The 19,063-nt window shown below is 42.9% G+C and overlaps 1 long non-coding RNA gene across 3 annotated transcripts in view; it reads right to left on the reverse strand.

Annotated features, from left to right (window-relative positions):
• The window catches only part of LOC142477010 (uncharacterized), a 194,236-nt gene that overhangs the window by 16,689 nt on the left and 158,484 nt on the right, over positions 1 to 19,063 (reverse strand). The window contains exon 4 of one of the 3 annotated variants that reach the window (XR_012792137.1): positions 4,854 to 5,027. The exons of 1 other annotated variant lie outside the window; for it this stretch is intronic. This is a non-coding gene — a long non-coding RNA (uncharacterized LOC142477010). The remainder of the gene's footprint in view (positions 1 to 4,853; positions 5,028 to 19,063) is intronic. One more of the 3 variants, XR_012792139.1, reaches the window with a different exon arrangement.

Consider the following 19,063-nt stretch of genomic DNA (forward strand, 5'->3'; position numbering starts at 1 on the left):
AGGCATTGCTTGAAAATTCTGGCGATTAGGATCTAAACTATTTGCCTGTTGACAGGCACTTCAGGCAACACAAACACAGCCTTGCTACCCTTCGTTGTATGCCGTTTTTACAGGCAAATACGTCTGCATGAGGTGGGGACAGAAACAAACAGCTATTGCAACTGGAAGCCAAGATGATCTTTGAGCTGAATACCATGGCCCCCAATGGACTTAATGAGGCCTTCGTGTTGGGATATTTTTTATCATGACTTTTAGCCTAGGGTGCCCTTGCCCCTGCACCCGCCCATGGCCCGCCCATATCCATCCCAGCATCTCAGTATACTGTACTGGCCCAACGCTCCCCTTCTAACACCCTGCCTCTATGTCCATTATGTGATTGTCCTCCTTGCAGCCTCCATACTGCATGGCTACTCTCCCACGCTCCCCCTCACCGGTTTCCCCGATCCGCCACCCGTGATTCCTCTGCTGCTCTGTCACAGCTCTCAGTTCCGATTGTTTACCTTACTCGCGCATGCGCGATGCTCACACGACAACAGTGATCTCCATGGCAACATCAGACGCTTTCTCGGCAAGCCGGTTGCGGAGATCAGCTGCTATGACCTCATCAAGGCACCGGTCTCATACGGGTCTCCACTCAGCAAGAATTAACTCACCAACTGATTGACTGATTGGCTACAGCTGCACCTTTTCGCACGGTTTGAACATTTTTAATTGTGCCATTTCAGCCGGAATGTTTAGGCCAAATTTATATTCTGGGTTGTGTATAACATAGGGGGAGTTCCCAGCACTCAAACAAGAATAAAATTGCAACAATACGAATAGGGTAGACAAGAAGAGGGTGAGGGGGGGGGGGGGAGAAACAGGGGAATAAGGGGGGGGCAACGTTTCGGGGCTCCTGGCCCCTTCCCTAAAATCAATCGGATCCAGGTACTTCCCTTACCCCTGTAAAAACAGGTGCTCACAAACATAAAACAAGTATATTGACTATCCCAAATAGTAGATACAGATTAAAGTATCCCACAGTGGGGTACAACACAACGATGCCACAGGCACTAATCCAATAGTAGACCCAATACTAGGCCAAAAAACAGGCTGTCCCAGATAGAGCAGCAAAATCCTATAGGCAATGATAATACAATATAAGAATATATATATATATAGAAAGCAAAAAATCAAACCAACTGGTTCATCAAACTGCAGGACGCCAGCAGTTTTGGATTAGTGTCTGTGGCATCGTTGTGTGTTGTATCCCACTGCGGCATACTTATCCACAGGCAGTCCTTTAATCTGTATCTACTATTTGGGATAGTCCATATACTTGTTTTATGTTTGGGAGCACCTGTTTTTACAGGGGTAAGGGAAGTACCTGGATCTGATTGATTTTAGGGAACGGGCCAGAAGAAGGAGCCAAGAGTCCCGAAACGTTGCCCAATTATTCCCCTGTTTCCCACCCCCCCTCCCTCCCCTTGTCTACCCTTACCGTGTCTCCCTTTCCTAGTGCATTTCCCCCCCCCCTTTTTCCCCACCATAGTTGGTGTTGTATGATTTATGTGGCAAAGTGCTGTATGCTCCTGATGTGGTGTTCAGCTTGCGCATTACTATCATTATTGATATGTGTGGATGTTTGCTCCACATCATATTTGCTATATAAGTAAAATATTATTTTCTTTACAATTTTTGTTGTAATTGTATTCTTGTCTGAGTGCTGGGAGCTCCCCCTATGTTATACACTGCATCTTTGGAGGAGATTAGGGTCCCCCCTGTTCCCTTGCACCACATTCGCAGTAATTTTTCTCTATACTTCATTTCAGGTGCTGCTAAAAATTGTATACAGCAGCGCCCCGCTCATACAGCGGGTTCCGTTCCAGGCCGCCGCCCTAAAGCGGGGCCCTACTGTACTGTAATGAAAACAGAGATGCAGAGCTGTAAACTGATTGTTTCGCTGACAAATGGCATCTGACATGAATATGGGTATACATTGGGAAGCGCTGTATGAGCGGAACGCTGTAAAACGGAGCCCTACTGTACTTTCGGTATTCTGGATTGTGTTCTAGAGGGTTGAGGCACCTGGATTACCAGGGATTACCCTCTCCATCCACCCCATGAACGTGTCATCATTGACAAATAGAGTGTAAAGAGCATTTCTGAAATTTGTAGCCAGCCTTTCTCAACTAGAAGAAATGAGAGATGCACGGGTCATTCTGTAAAAGCACTCGGCAGATAAAGCTGACCTTGGCACAGTGGTAAAACCTTTTCATTTTTTAGGCAAAACAGTGTGTGTGTGTGTGTGTGTGTGTGTGTGTGTGTGTGTGTGTGTGTGTGTGTGTGTCCCAATGATAATTTCCCATAACATTGTAATTTGGCATTGCCAGCCAATGAAAAACAGCTACAATCGTGGCAGACAAAACTGGATGTAAAAACTGCGCCGGTGAATACAGAACGGCTGTTAAATGGCTGGGGAGCTCACGGCCAGCCAGTCTGACACACACACACACACACACACACACACACACACACACCACACACACACACACACACACACACACACACACACACACACACACACACACACACACACACACACACACACACACACACACACACACACACACACACAGTAAATGAATACTGGAAACTAGAATCACTTTGCCTGTTAGTTGATGTTCAAGGAAACAATCATGTTCCCCACACTAACGTAATCGAAGCAGAGAGTTCAGTGACGCACCGTGATCCTGAGAGAAGAATGAGAAATATCTGGCAGGACTTCGCATGACTGCATTTTTACAGTAAATCTTCAGTAACTTTAGCTGCTGAATAACCTTCCAGTCCCTCTTGGGGTCTGACGCACCATTTACAACCATACAAAATGTCTCACAAAAAAATGCCGGATAGCCATTACAGAGAATAGAAAAATTTATTTAAAGAAGCAGCCCTCCCGCACCCCCACGACATCCTCTTTTGTACCTGCCCCCAATTTTTGCAGGAGTGAGAAGCAGAGGGTCTCCAGATCTAAAAGTTATTCATTGCAGCTCCTGGGACCCCATTGGTTTCCGAGTTACTTAACGGGATGGTACAGCTGGGTTCTCCCGTCCAGAGGAAACGGGAGGTTTAAATCTCCCGCGGGCCAATAGGAAGTCGCAATGTCATCTGGACATGGGTGTTAAACTTCTCTGACCCATGTCAAGCATGTTTCCTGATCAATAACATGCTCCATGGTAAGTACGCATTGTATAATGTTGCCATGTAGAGCAGCAATAGTGCCTACACATACATACATATATACATATACATATATATACAGGCATACCCCGGTTTAAGGACACTCACTTTAAGTACACTCGCGAGTAAGGACATATCGCCCAATAGGCAAACGCCAGCTCACGCATGCGCCTGTCAGCACGTCCTGGACTGCAATACCAGCTCCCTACCTGTACCGAATCTGTGCGCAAGCGGGGAGACTATAGAGCCTGTTACACATGCGTTATTTACATCAGTTATGCACGTATATGACGATTGCAGTCCAGTACATGCATCGATAAGTGGGAAAAAAGTGAGTGCTTCACTTTAAGTACATTTTCGCTTTACATACATGCTCCAGTCCCATTGCGTACGTTAATGCGGGGTATGCCTGTATATATATATATATATATATATATATATATATATATACACATACATATACACACACACACACACACACACACACACAAAGCAAATAAAAAGTTAAAGTGTGAGCACATTCGCATGTCTTAGGCAGGTCTGCAACCCTGCCTTTCACCAGTATCACCCAGCATACAGTGCTTCCACTGCAGCAAGGGATTCTGGGAAATGTGATGGGAATGTGCTTACAAGTGATCTTTTTATTTGCTATATGCAATACGGTGGAGGTTTCTTGTTGCCTTTTTCACCCACCATAACTTAAAACGTGATGGTAAACCCTACAGTCTTGAAAATGCAAAGCCAGCAGTACAACCAACTTCACACTGATGATACCCATTAAGGTTGAAACATATCTGTGAATGGTTTGTCTGACTTTGCATCTGATTCCCATGCTGTGCTTTAAAGCTGTGTTAACAGCGAGCATTAGCTTATAAGGGTTCTATGTAACAATGGTTTTTCAGACAAAAGGTGACACATTGTGTGCACATTTGCATGTCATTTCCCAGAATCACTTGCTGCAGTGGAAGCACTGTATGCTGGGGATAATGGTGAAAGGCAGGGTTGCAGACCTGCCTTAGGCCTTGCCCCCGCTGCCTACTACAGCGTCCGCTGTGGCGGAGGCTGCGCGCACGAGAGCCCTCCCCGCAATGGCGCCGGACCCGCTACGAAGGGGGGCCGCAGCGCTCGCACGAGAGCTATTCCTGCTCTCAACAGAATTGAGAGCAGGACTCGCGTCGAGCGATTAGGCACGCCCCCCGGCGGTTCAGCCAATGAGGGCGAACCTGCCGGGTGACGTCATGGCCGCACCCCCGTCACGCCCCCCCCGTCTCTCCTCCTGCAGTGAGCTGCTGACCGGGGAATCGGCTGAACGCGCCGCCAAAAGCGCGGGCGCGCGTTACAGCGGAGAGACCGGGGCCTTAGCCTAAGACATGTGAATGTGCTCACAAGTGATCTTTTTTATTTGCTATATGCAAAACGGTGTACACACATATATACTATACAGTATATATACACATACATACATACATATACATACATATATATATACATACATATATATATACATACATTTTTTTTTACTATATATATATATATATATATAAATAATTCACAGCATTTGAACCAGGAGGTCTTCTGGAGCGGAGCCATGCTTTATTCAGTTCTAGGGATCTGCTGGATCCTGAGATATTTACCAATATAACTATGTTCAACTGCTCCATACAGGAAAATCAAAAGGGCCGTCCAATCTTGCACGGGCAAAGAGAGCCTCCACGCCATCCTTTGCAGGAAGAATACCTGTAAGTATCTCGGTCTCCTTCGCGATAGATAACATGGTCCAGCTCCGGATCACCTCCCCAGTTCCAATACTGTAAAAAAAAAATTATAATAAAAAGAAATGAGCGCTCAAATCTGTTAAAGAACGGAAGACATTGAATCAAGCTCTGCCATCTGGTATAGTGGATAAGCCCTCTGAGAGAGGCAAAAATTGTATGGTCTCATCGGCCGATAAACGCTATTTTTTTCACAGCGGTTGTTCAAACACTTCGCTGAATAAAGTTCCGCATCTTCAAAAAGCGTCTTCCTGTTACTAAAAGCAAATGTTCAATGAATCATTGATTGCCTCGGGCCAATTTAAACATGATTCTGCATTCATTGCCACTCCTCACTGAACACTACAGGCGGTGCGGCATTAAGAACACTGGGTCACGATTTAAAAGCACAAGACACCAAGAACAGTCATGTAGGGTTTTCACTAATAAAAAGAGAACGATCCTCCCAACCTTCTGATCTGCACAGGAGTCCTAAAGGTAGAACAGATCACAGCCTGGATACCTTGCAAATGGTGCTTTAAGCGTTATGTAAGCGATCAGATGAAAGCACCCACACATGCAATGCTTTTACAAAGACTATTTCACAATATGCTTCGCCATGTAAAATACAGTATGTTTAGCATTTTTACAAAGTTATGCCGGAAAGGAAACTCCTAAAACCACAATGTCAAATACCATGACATGTACACTTTCTATTTTCATTAGAGAACATGCCAAACACAGTTAGAATATGGCTATTGTTCAATATTCTGCAAAGCAGCTTCCCTGGAACATTTAAAGTTCATTCAAATGGAGCGGATTTCTTCTCCAACATGGGAAAGGGGCTTCACAGCATCATTATAGGGCTGACTTTTGGAGCAGTTCTGAGCAAAGTCATCATGCTCACAATTTGTAATGTTCCCATGAAAATATTATCTAGCATTGATAGTTCCGAGAAAGAGAGAATAACGAACATTTTGCACTAAAATAATATGAAGAAAGAGAAATGACTGATGCTATAAACACTTCAGTTGAGTGTTTCATTGCTGTGGGTTCCTTCGTTCTGTGTAAGCTACATGAGTAATACAAAAACACCATACAGTGAAATTCCTATAACGACCACACTGTCCACAAAACGTTTAGGAGGCAGAATGCCAGTCATTACGGTCTTGCAATAACATAGTTTTCTGACAGTGAAACCTATGGTAGATCAGACCACTTTAGGTAAAGTGAGTGAAAGTTTAGTCCTTAGCCCAGTATTTTTTAACCATTTATTGTTAAGGAACCTTATAATTATATTGCGACATTCTGAGAAACCCCAATTCTTGCTAACAGCGCATCAGAGATCAGATGCACTGTAAGGAACCCCAACCCTCTCTAACAGTGCATCCAAGATCAGATGCATTGTAAGGAACCCCAACCCTATCTAATAGTGCGTCTGAGATCACATGCATTGTAAATTCTTCGGTATTTGGTACAATTGTAAAATTACTTGAAAATTGCTGCAGGGGAACCCTTTAAAGATGCCCGGGGAACCCAAGGGTTCATAGGAACCTCTGTTGAAAAGCACTGCTTAGCCCAACTCCAAGTTCCAAACTTGACGGGATCACTGTAACAAATACAGGTGTTATAGATACATTCCAACCGATACTGCAACCTTTCTATGATGTATCTGGGACTGCCTCCTCTAAGCTCAACACTGGTACTCATGTGGTTATTATTACACCTACAGATCAGAGTAGGCACATAAATCCCAGAAACCTGCACAAAGCTGCATAAGTGAAGCATCAAAAGAGCAAAGGAACCATCAAGCCGTTTCTGTCCCTCTGCAGACATATATAAGAGGAGCAATATTGTATTCAAGCATTTACACCCAACCCTTGGGCTACCACAGATCAGATAGAGAAAGTGAAGAGCTGAGACAGTAGTTACTTTAACTGTTAATGGAATTAAAGTTGCAGCAAGATATACTGTCGATTTAACAGCAATAAAGAACTAGTCTGAGCCTGATAGCCTGAGTTAACACCACCAACAAAGAATATGCTACACACACAACTTCGGTTATGGGCTCATATTGAGCTATGGGAAGAATGGTGTAGTAATCCAAAAGGTGTCAGTGCTCCTGGCTAGAGATGAGACGACGGGTCAATATACTCCTTCCCGTGGGGACAGACACAATCTGATCCGCACGTTGAAATCAGAGTTTGGATTTCAGCAACTTCACCTGCGCGGATTCTTAAGCGCTCATGGTGCTCCGGGAATTCAACATCAATCCAACAAACTTCACCTGCGCGGATTCTAACCGCTCATGGTGCTCCGGTTCAACATCAATCCAACATCGGGATTGGAGTCTGCTTGTCAGATTCGGACTTTCGGTAACCGAAAAAACCCGTCGGGTTAGCCTTTTTGAGACTGATCGGGGGAAATCCGCGGCGGATTTAAATACCAAGTCTCAAATCAGTCTCTCTGTACTCCTGGCTCATTCTTCACGCAAATTATTATTATTATTTCTTTATAACGCGACAACACATGGGGTTGAAAAACTATAACAATGCAATATCTAACATTAATATACATTGGTACAGTAGGTAAGGATGGCCCTGCTCCAACGGGATCATAATCTTTAAAAGGAGAAAAATATGGTACAGGGGGATCATGTGCCATCATATGATGTGCCCTGTACCAATGGACCCCCTTTCCCACCCCCACCAACACTTCTCCAAAGGTTAAACGTACGTCCTTCAAAACAGGAGACAAACCCAAAAGAAAATCAGATATTTTAGAAAATAAAATAAGTAAATTAATAGTAACTTTCAGAAATGTGGATTTTTTGGGGGGGCGGGTGAAAATGATCTTTTTGGAGTTTTCCCACCATAAACCTGAAGATTCTGTAACGTTTCACAGAAGCCAAGGGCATAATCTTCCTGGTATCAGTTAGTACCTGCAGCTGTCAGCACAGCTAGTGAGTCACCCAGATGGGAAAGAGCTTTTCTAAATGGCTCTCACATTCCTTAGATTTAAAACTCACACAAGCATGAGAAACACCCAACAATGTACCCATCGGCATTTGTACTGAAGAACACATATAATCAGCTGAGTAAGTTAACCCCTCTGGCCAGAAAAAAACTGGGTTAAATTATGCACTAACTTGTGGAAGAAGTCATAGCATGTAAAATATTAATCCAATGTGGCATACTTAATTCTGCTCATTATGTTATCAGCAGTAGGGATGGGCAGAGCAAAATTCAAGAAACAGGCAGACAGCTTTTAACATTAAAAAAACTTATTGTTTATTAAACCCCCTCTCTGAAACTCTACTTCCTTAGATCCACTCGCCCCTCTGGGATCCTAGTGCTTTAAAAAATATTCAGTTGTGGTTTTAAGGTCCATATCTAACCAACGCTATGCCCTAATACAGCTCCCGGCACCAAAAGACACCTTGCTGTCCATCCAAAGCAAGTAAGGTGTCCACGAGAATGGGCAGTAAAGTGTCCACGAGAACGGGCAGTAAAGTGTCCACGAGAACGGGCAGTAAAGTGTCCACGAGAACAGGCAGTAAAGTGTCCACGAGAACGGGCAGTAAAGTGTCCACGAGAACAGGCAGTAAAGTGTCCACGAGAACGGGCAGTAAAGTGTCCAAGAGAACGAGCAGTATGGTGTCCAAGAGAACGGCTGTAAGGTGTCCAAGAGAACGGGCTGTAAGGTGTCCAAGAGAAAGGGCTGTAAATTGCCCAAGAGAACGGGCAGTATGGTGTCCAAGAGAATGGGCTGTAAGGTGTCCAGAGAATAGACTGTAAGGTATCCAAGAGAACGGGCAGTAAGGTGTCCAAGAGAACGAGCTGTAAGGTATCCAAGAGAACGGGCAGTAAGGTGCCCAAGAGAACGAGCTGTAAGGTATCCAAGAGAACGGGCAGTAAGGTGCCCAAGAGAACGAGCTGTAAGGTATCCAAGAGAACGGGCAGTAAGGTGCCCAAGAGAACGAGCTGTAAGGTATCCAAGAGAACAGGCTGTAAGGTGTCCAAGAGAACAGGCTGTAAGGTGTCCAAGAGAACGGGCTGTAAGGTGTCCAAGAGAAAGGGCTGTAAATTGCCCAAGAGAACGGGCAGTATGGTGTCCAAGAGAATGGGCTGTAAGGTGTCCAGAGAATAGACTGTAAGGTATCCAAGAGAACGGGCAGTAAGGTGTCCAAGAGAACGAGCTGTAAGGTATCCAAGAGAACGGGCTGTAAGGTGCCCAAGAGAACGAGCTGTAAGGTATCCAAGAGAACGGGCAGTAAGGTGCCCAAGAGAACGAGCTGTAAGGTATCCAAGAGAACGGGCAGTAAGGTGCCCAAGAGAACGAGCTGTAAGGTATCCAAGAGAACGGGCAGTAAGGTGCCCAAGAGAACGAGCTGTAAGGTATCCAAGAGAACAGGCTGTAAGATGTCCAAGAGAACAGGCTGTAAGGTGTCCAAGAGAACAGGCTGTAAGGTGTCCAAGAGAAAAGGCTGTAAGGCGTCCAAGAGAACAGGCTGTAAGGTGCCCAAGAGAATGAGCTGTAAGGTATCCAAGAGAACAGGCTGTAAGGTGCCCAAGAGAACGAGCTGTAAGGTGCCCAAGAGAACGAGCTGTAAGGTGCCCAAGAGAACGGGTAGTAAGGTGCCCAAGAGAACGAGCTGTAAGGTGCCCAAAAGAACGAGCTGTAAGGTGCCCAAGAGAACGGGTAGTAAGGTGCCCAAAAGAACGGGTAGTAAGGTGCCCAAGAAGAAACTTTCCTAGATGGTTTTATTTTTTTTAAAGCAATATTCGTCTGCTTATCTACGTTTCCGAGTATTTTTGTGTAGCAGCTGATAGATTTGGAGATTAAAAGAAGCGTTTTGAGATCAAAAGGAGCACGCAAGTTCATCATTATCTTTATGTTTGCGGTTTGTACCAGCGGTGTGGGCACAGCAGCAGAGCACCTAAACACAGGATATGTGTGACCACCGAGTGCAAGGGCAACACATTTTTCTGTGGGCATCGATAGGATGTACGTTCATTTCTTGTTTAATTTTAGGATGGGCATACTGCAGGGGTACTCAACTTTAGTCCTCAAACCCCCCGTTCACCCCCTTCCCCCACCAGGTCAGGTTTTCAGGTTATCCCAGCTTCAGCACAGGTGGCTCAATCAGCCTGTCACTGATATATATATATATATATATAGTTATACGTTACCGTTCCAAGGATTGGTAAACAAGAGACAGCACTCAATGTTGAAAATCAAAGTGTATTAGTGAAAGCAAAAATACATCCAGAAACCCAACGTTTCGGTCCTACAGAATGGGACCTTCCTCAGGGGGATACACCTGTATCCTTCCCCCTGAGGAAGGTCCCATTCTGTAGGACCGAAACGTTGGGTTTCTGGATGTATTTTTGCTTTCACTAATACACTTTGATTTTCAACATTGAGTGCTGTCTCTTGTTTACCAATCCTTGGAACGGTAACGTATAACTACATTCTCTATATGGGACGTGCACCTGTGGCTTACCAGCACCTATTGGAGTGCCAACTGCCTTATCTGACTATATATATATATATATATATATATATATATATATATATATATATATATATATAATCTGATAAATATATAAACAAGCACACGTCATCGTATAAAAAAGTAACAATACATTGGATAAACTGCGCACAGATGAAGCGCACTTGCAAGAATAAAAAATCTTTAAAGAGGAAGTCCTAGCATTTTGGGCATTTTGCCATGCCCCTCTTCCACAAAAGTTTAAAAATGTTACAATGTATTGGGATGCAACAATGATATATGCATGTATGTAATTGTGTAACTTCCCAATTAAAATATTTGAAGAAAAAAAAGAGGAAGTCCTAGCAGCGTAATTTTTCTCTCCAAAAACATATATATTTTTCATTTGAATAAATGCAGCATCTGATTACCTTTATTGAAAACCAATTACCTTAGCTGCTGATCGATCGGCAAAATCGTGCTTCCCAGGGTTCACTAAATGGCTGCCTTTCAGGTTTCAAATCAATCCTTCAGTCAGTCTACCTCAGCAGCTACAATGTATCTTGATATTATTAAGGTAACATTATCTATTGTTACCGTTTACAGCTGAAATGGCTAGGAACATTGGCAGCAAATGGCCACAAACAGGAAAGAGTTGCAAAGCTCTTGCACTGCTGGGGAGGTGGGCTAAAGCCTGCTATAGAAATCAAAGGATGCTCAGTATATTAAAACTCATTAAAAATGTCATTAAGAGTTGAATTAATAATAAAAAAGTTAGTATAATCAAATACTACAGAACTGATTTATTAAAAAAATAAAGCACATAGGATATTGCTTGGATTGCTTACAGCAGACCTGCACAACTCATAATGCGAGAAGGGCCGAACTGCTCCAAGGAAAAAAAATTTGGGCCGCACAGGTAAAATCATCATCATCATCATCTCTCCTCCAGCACCTCTCATCATCATCCTCATATATCTCCCCCAGCACCCCTCATCATCATCCTCATATCTCCCCCAGAACCTCTCACTATCAACCTTTGCGATACTCCCCATCTATCTCTCATACCCCCATCTCTCCCCCTCACCCACACACATAATACTCCCTCTCCACATCACACAAAATACCCCCCTGCACCCCACACATCCCACCCCCCCTGCACCTCACATCCTTCTCCCCCCTGCACCTCACATCACTCTGACCCCCCCTGCACATCACATCATTCTCCCCCCTTGCACTTCACATCACCCCCCCCTGCACCTCCAATGACTTTCCACTGCACCTCCAATGACCCTCCCCTGCACCTCCAATGAACCTCCCCTGCACCTCCAATGACCCCCCCCTCCACCTCCAATGACCCCCCCCCTGCACCTCCAATGACCCCCCCCCGCACCTCCAATGACCCCCCTGCACCTCACCTCCCCTGCACCTCACCTCAGCCCCCCCCTGCACCTCCAATCCCCCCTGCACCTCCAATGACCCCCTCCTGCACCTCACCTCAATGCACCTCACCTCACCCCCCTGCACATATCCACGTTGGGAGCAGGGGGGGGGGGGGGAGCAGCCGCAGAAGAGCTCTGCTGGCTGTGACATCCCCCCCGTCCCACGTTGCCAGCAGGGGGGGGGGGGGGGAGGGGTTGGTTGAGCAGGGGAATCGCCGCTGTTTCTTTTTTTAAAGTTTTTTTTTTTTTTTAAATTTATTTATTAAACTGACGCCCGGCCGGAGTCATCGCGGGCCGCACAGAGAGGCCAGGCGGGCCGCACAGAGAGGCCAGGCGGGCCGCACAGAGAGGCCAGGCGGGCCGCACAGAGAGGCCAGGCGGGCCGCACAGAGAGGCCAGGCGGGCCGCACAGAGAGGCCAGACGGGCCGCACAGAGAGGCCAGGCGTGCCGCACAGAGAGGCCAGGCGGGCCGCACAGAGAGGCCAGGCGGGCCGCACAGAGAGGCCAGGCGGGCCGCACAGAGAGGCCAGGTGCAGGCCTGCTTTAAAGCATGTGGAAAATAATCTCTGTGTGTATGCTGCTGAGGACACGACACACATCGCTCACAAAACACTTTGGGGAAGGAGCTTCTCCTCCAAGTCACCATCCATAGCAGGTGTCAAGTCCAAAGACCAAATACTTGCGAGGGAAATCCTCCAGAAGAAGACTCTGCATCAGTGCGTTTGTATGAACTCGGGGCTCTTCCACACAGTGACGTTTCCAGGTCTACTGCATCCCCCGCGTGACCCCGACGCGTTTCGTCACGGTCTCGTGACTTCCTCAAAGGGAATGTCTTAAAGTGGGGCACACATTTATTAGCCAAACGTTGCAAGCCTACCAAAAACACAGCCATTCGGAAAATTCAGCAATTAATGCAATACAATGCGTCATGATTGTCAGAGACATACATTTAAAAATATTATTACATTTAAGATTTTATATATATATATATAATGCATATAAACAAGTCCCAAATTACATTTAAACCAACTACATGATCAAAAAGTACATTAAAAAACGATAATTTATTTATAAAATGTTTTACCAAGAAGTAATACATGGAGAGTTACCTCTCGTTTTCAAGTATGTCCTTGAGAGATTGTCAGGGATATGTCATGTAGCTACAATAATGTATATGAGAAGTATGTGTACACATATGCATATCATCCTGCATGCACATAAATACAAACTTAGACCAAAGTACGGGTATCAACATTTTCATTAAGTCCCCGTGGTGTTATATATAATAGGTCTATTTTACAGGTAAATGGTTCTGTTAGTCAAGAAGTGTTCTGCAAATAAGAACTTTGCCATCTTCCCTCCAAACCTCACAGTGTATAACTACATTATTATTTAAACTTGCATTTTCTGAGCACACTGTGGCCACATGGTATTTTGTATTTATTTATGTAACAGTGAAAGGGTCCAGCAAATGTTGATAAAAGAAATGTGCCCCCCCACCCCCCCTTGTTCATGTGGAGGTTGCACGAGCTGCATAACTGTGCAAACAATGGACGTGAGCTAGTTAATGATTAGAACTGTGTTAGCAGGAAGCCATTTCCTTGCCACAGAGATAACAGTGGGTACAGTTACAAGTAAGTAACTCTATACTGCAGGCCCACTGGTGTGACTCATTACAATCTATCAGGGAGGGATTACCTGATAATACCCCACTACTCTAATTATTTATTTCCAGTTGGAATTTGAGATTGTATATGTTTTTTTTTTTTTTACCACAACCCTGTCCCCAGACACAGGTCAGCTGTGCCCCGGAGGTAAAAAGGATTATTAAAAGGTAGGAAAGTTTTTAGAAGATTGGTTGCTTATAAAAACACATTCGTTTTAGGTTGCAATTTAAAAAAAAAAGCCCCATACGTTGAATTTCATTTTGCTTTAGGGGGCCTCACTTGTCCCGTGTTCTCTTCGTAGTGCAATCTTGAGCCATCTTGACTGTACATTTAAAGGGGAAATCCCTATTAGGACCTAAGTTAACCAATTCCAGCAACCTGTTTAAGGGGTCTTATCTGGGTGATTAACACAGATGTAGCCAGACTAATCGTTCAGGTGCCGGGGAAATCACCAGGAATCCTGACCGGGGCATCTCGCAAAAAAATCTCTCTGTGGGGGGTCCCATTCGGAAATGAAGAGACCCCCTTCTCCCCTGGCTTTGAGTACCGTCTGGCTACATCTGTACCTTTTTTACCCAAATCTGACGCCTACATGTATTTAACATTTTTAAAAGTTACATTTTGGGAGGGGTTTGATTTCCTTTTGTGCGATGTCACGGCACTTCCCCTTCCAGAGGCCCCATAAGGCAGCGCTTAGAGTGCTGGCTATGTGACCGGTTACGCGACCGCGTGACGTGAGCCGTCGCTGTAGCTATTGCGATTCCTGCACTCTGGTGCAGGAGACCACGGGTTGTCAACAGGGGGAAAGGCAAAGGCGTGGGCGGTTCGCCCTCATTGGCTGAACCGCTCACGTGCCGCTGACGTCTCGCAGCGATCGCCGAAAAATGTCAAAATCCGTCGACTCCCGACAATCGCACCGTCGTGGTCGCGCCCACTATGGGCACCTGCGACAGACTGCGTGTACTTGCTACGGCGCTGCGCGACGTCGCAGTCGCCAGCACTATAAGCGCAGCATAAGAAATTGAACTTGTAGCTAATTCCCCCCCCCCACACCTCCCCTCCCCCCAAAATGAAAGCAACTAAATCTTTGCGTTTAGCAAATTATAATTATAATTAGCTTTCTGGCTTGCATCATTAAGCTCTACTACCGACAGGACACACTCAGAAGGCCACCTATTGTTATCCTGTCCAAGCTTGGGAACTAAAGCAATGAACTCCTGTACTGCCCGAGGGGACAGTAACAGATGACAAAGCAATGTATTGTTCATCCCTCTGGCAGCAAGGAGCCAAATCACACAGTCCTCATTCATATTACTTCTAGGAGGTAATGGAAGCCATTTAAACACTGGTCAAACTTTATTGATTTACAAGTACAAATGGATTGCTTCAAAATAAAAATGAACTGAAATTATCTTGTATAATGCTAGAGGTCTTGTTTCTACAAGAACAAAAATTAAGTAGGGGGGGTTGCACTTTAATAGAGAACCAAAACATTTTAATTAAGAATCCATGATAGATGCTCACCACAGTATTATACATATTAAATAAAGTTGTCATTTTTAATATCCATTATGGGTTCTTGAATATTTATGGGGTGACATCCCCCGGGCAAGTAAGATGATCTAGAGGGATGCACGTTGGATAACATGTTACAAGTCATTTACTGATTGCTCCTCTTATATGAATACTTAATTATAGATTCTGTATTCAGTTACGCGATTAGCCATTTTGGAGAGCATTGCATGGCTTATATGTGGGACTAATCTAGCATCACGAGCTTCAGATGGAAGCCTAGTGCCAACCACATACAGGATCCTTCCTGGTTATCCCAATTCAACTCCATCACTGCTAGAGAAAGTCATGGGGTTATGTTACAGTGCAGCTGTAAGGCAGCATTCAAGTAAAAGAAAACATGAAGAATCCATATTATTAAAAGGGTTATTCTGAAATGTAATAACCCATAGATCTCAAAGTTTAGTGCAATGTTCTAAAAGTCATATTGGTCCTGGGGACGTGATTGAAACCTCCAATGATAAAGACTCATCCTCTATATATATTGTTTTGTGGTACTTTGGAGATATCTACCAATCTTTTCTTTGCTGCTAACCAGTTGACTGTCATTTCATCTCATGAAAAATGTAAACTTCCAACACAGAAATGTGAGGGGTACTTACTGGGGGGGGGGGGGGGGGGTGAATGTGGGTATTTACTAGTAAAGGGCTCATTTTGATGAGAGACTCCGTTGAAGCCTATGAGAGCGCTTGTGATCAAAGTCAGTGAAACTTGCAGAAAATCGTGAGAGTTGAAAGGTCTGTGGAAGCTTTCAAGAACGCTTTTAAATACTTCTGATGAGTTTGAATGTTTGTATGTAATTACATGTACGGAAAACTCTCATGTTAGTCCAATATACCGAAGACATTTGCAAAGCTTTCCGACCGACTTCGCAAACCATGTGAAGTTGGCTGCTCCCCCCCAAGAGTCAGTCAGTGTGTATCAGTCAGTGATATATGGCTTTTGCTGGAGAGAAGATGCTTGGAGAATCACTTGCAAATTCTGACTGAGTTGCGATTCATTGGTAAAACGGCGAGTTGATGAAATGTGTCATTGTTGGTAAACGTTTAGCTTTTAAAAACTCTTCATAATTGGTTCGTCAGGAATCTATTGTGACTAAAAATGCCCCCCAAAAAGTTTACAAATTGCTTTTGGAACGTAATATATATATATATATATATATATATATATATATATATATATATATATATATATATATATATATATATATATATATATAACGTTCCAAAAGCAATTTGTAAACTTTACATATATATATATATATATATATATATATATATATACATACATTTAGAAAAAAGAGAAAAGAAGCGCCCGATCCTTGTGTAAAATCAGATAAGAATTTTAATACATCACGGACAAGACAAATGCACACTTTCAATTTGTCTGATAAAATCAGGCATATTATGGGACCAGCCCATGCACCAACTGAAGACTCCACGATCGCCTCTGTGTAAACTGAAGTCCTTTGAAGTGCTGGATCTTGTGTCTGTATCAGCCGTTGTTCCAGAGAGTTGTCCCAGAGGGTAAGGGAATCTGTACTTTCCTTTGCGGCTGCTTAGTTGTAGCGTGCAGCCGCCATTCACCTCTCTCGTGGAGCACTGGGACCCGGAAGGGACTTCACACACGTCTCTGCGTCTCTGCGTCTTCACGTTGGTAGCTGGGAGCTGCTCGACCACCGTAGGTTCACTGCCACATATCCCTACGCGTTTCTTCCGTCCTTGCGGATTTCATCAGGGGATGGATACCACACTGAACTGCCTGGTGTTAAATAGTCCCTTCGACCAATGCCTAACGTTTTTACACAGCTGTATTCAGTTCAATGGGCAATGTTTAAGCTAATTTAAACCTGGTGCAACGATGTTCATCTACAAATGAGTTAACTAAAAAATAATAATAATCAATTGGCATGTTAACATCTTTAAAACAAATAACAAATACATTAGTCTAATATATAATAAATTGGAACATAAATATCTAAATACTGAAAACAAATTATATAATTATAATATTTAACAAAAAAAGCTAATATTTAAAAATAAATAATATAACCTTTTTCACCTAATCAATTTAGAGACAAATAAAACGAAACATAATATTAGTAAATTAACCATATGTATAAAAGTAATAAAACTCATGTTATATAATAGCCCTTGTTAAAATATTTTTTTTTATAAAACATTGAATGCTTTAAGAGGACAACCTAGTATAAATTATTTTGTTAAATCATAATAACCCAAATTGATTACTAGTTAGAACTTATACTGTTAGAGATAAACCATGTAGTAGGAACATTACTAGAATGTTGATTTAAGCTTGTTTCGGAGAGTAGATGGAAGTTAAAACTCTCCATGTGTATTGCAAAGGAAGAGATGAAATGACATCGTGTTAATGCTGTAATGTTAAGTTCGTGTGAATGTTGAGACCTTATATCTGCTATTAGATTATCTTTATATTTATTAAATCAAATGATAGATATAGAATGATAAGTTTCACATATATAATTAACTTTATATTTTTATATATATTCATTTATTATTTATAGTTGTACTAACCCTAATAAGATTGATTATATGATTGGAGATTGGGATACCCCTGTTCCCACTTGCGGTCCCCACTGATCTCCTAAATGGAAATACTAAAGTGACATGAGATTTGTATGATGTGTAAATATTCAGAACAGTCTCCCTATTTGTATGGGAGATTGGAGATAATGATGGATAGAGTCCACGCTACAAATGAAGATAGATGAACCAAGAAGCAGCAATCCAGAGCTTGTTGTGAAAAAAGGTTGATAGTAATTGACTAGATATAGAAATTATGTGTACTGTGCAAAATTAATATTGATTATACATGAACAAGTGATCAGTGTAAATAAATTCCCATGGTTCTAATTGATTTATTTATAGACATCATTTTGAATATGTGTGTATTAAGTGATATAGTGCAAACCTAAAATGTGTTTTGATTCTTATTAAGTATTCTGTGTATTAATAAAGTGTAAAAACTTTTAATAACATTTTATAATGATTGTATAGTGTTTGTGTGATTGTGATTAATACAGTTCAGACCAGGGGTCTCTCATTGCCTCCACTGACCGGGACCCCAAAGGGAGCACGGTAAACATGCTCAACCCAGACCTCCGAGATCCCAATAGTGTAGACACGAGATGCATTAAACAATAGTGCTAATATCGATACAGTCATTGAGACCTACTGGACTCAATGTTTCTAACATATATATCCAGTAGGTCTCCCTTAAATTCAGTTTCTTGACTCTGTCACCACTTAATACAGTTAGGGGAACATGTTCCAAACACAAGACTCTTAAAGAGGATGGATCCTTATTGTGTTTGTCCAGGAAATGCCTAGACAAGTTATGAGTTGTAATACCATGTATGATGTTTCGTCTGTGTTCCAGGAATCTTGTACTTAGAGTTCGTGTGGTTCTCCCCACGTATTGGTATCCACATAAACATGTGATTACATATATAACAAAGGAAGATAGACAGTCCATATAACTTTTGATTTTATGTATAGATTTATTGTGATGAGACTTGATTTGGTCAGTTTCACACATGTATTTACAGGTTAAGCATCTACTTCTACCACAAGTAAAATTTCCTTTTGTTATTGGTCTAATAATGGGGGAATCGATAGTTTGTTTCAGGCGACTTAGAGCCAACATGGTCTTTAGATTCCTGGCTTTTTTATATACAATCGGAATATGTGTTGGTAAATTATTCCCAATTATAGGGTCGTTTAATAATATTTTCCAATGTTTGTTAAGAATTGTTGTGATACCTCTTGCTGAATTGTTATAAGTCGTAATGAATAATGGTGACTTGAATCTATCTTTAGACTCAACCGTTTTCTGTTCTTCCCTATTAGGTTTATTAAGTAAGGTATGACGGTCTA

Source organism: Ascaphus truei, chromosome 2 (genome assembly GCF_040206685.1).
Source record: "Ascaphus truei isolate aAscTru1 chromosome 2, aAscTru1.hap1, whole genome shotgun sequence".
In the NCBI taxonomy this organism is placed as follows: Eukaryota; Metazoa; Chordata; class Amphibia; order Anura; family Ascaphidae; genus Ascaphus; species Ascaphus truei.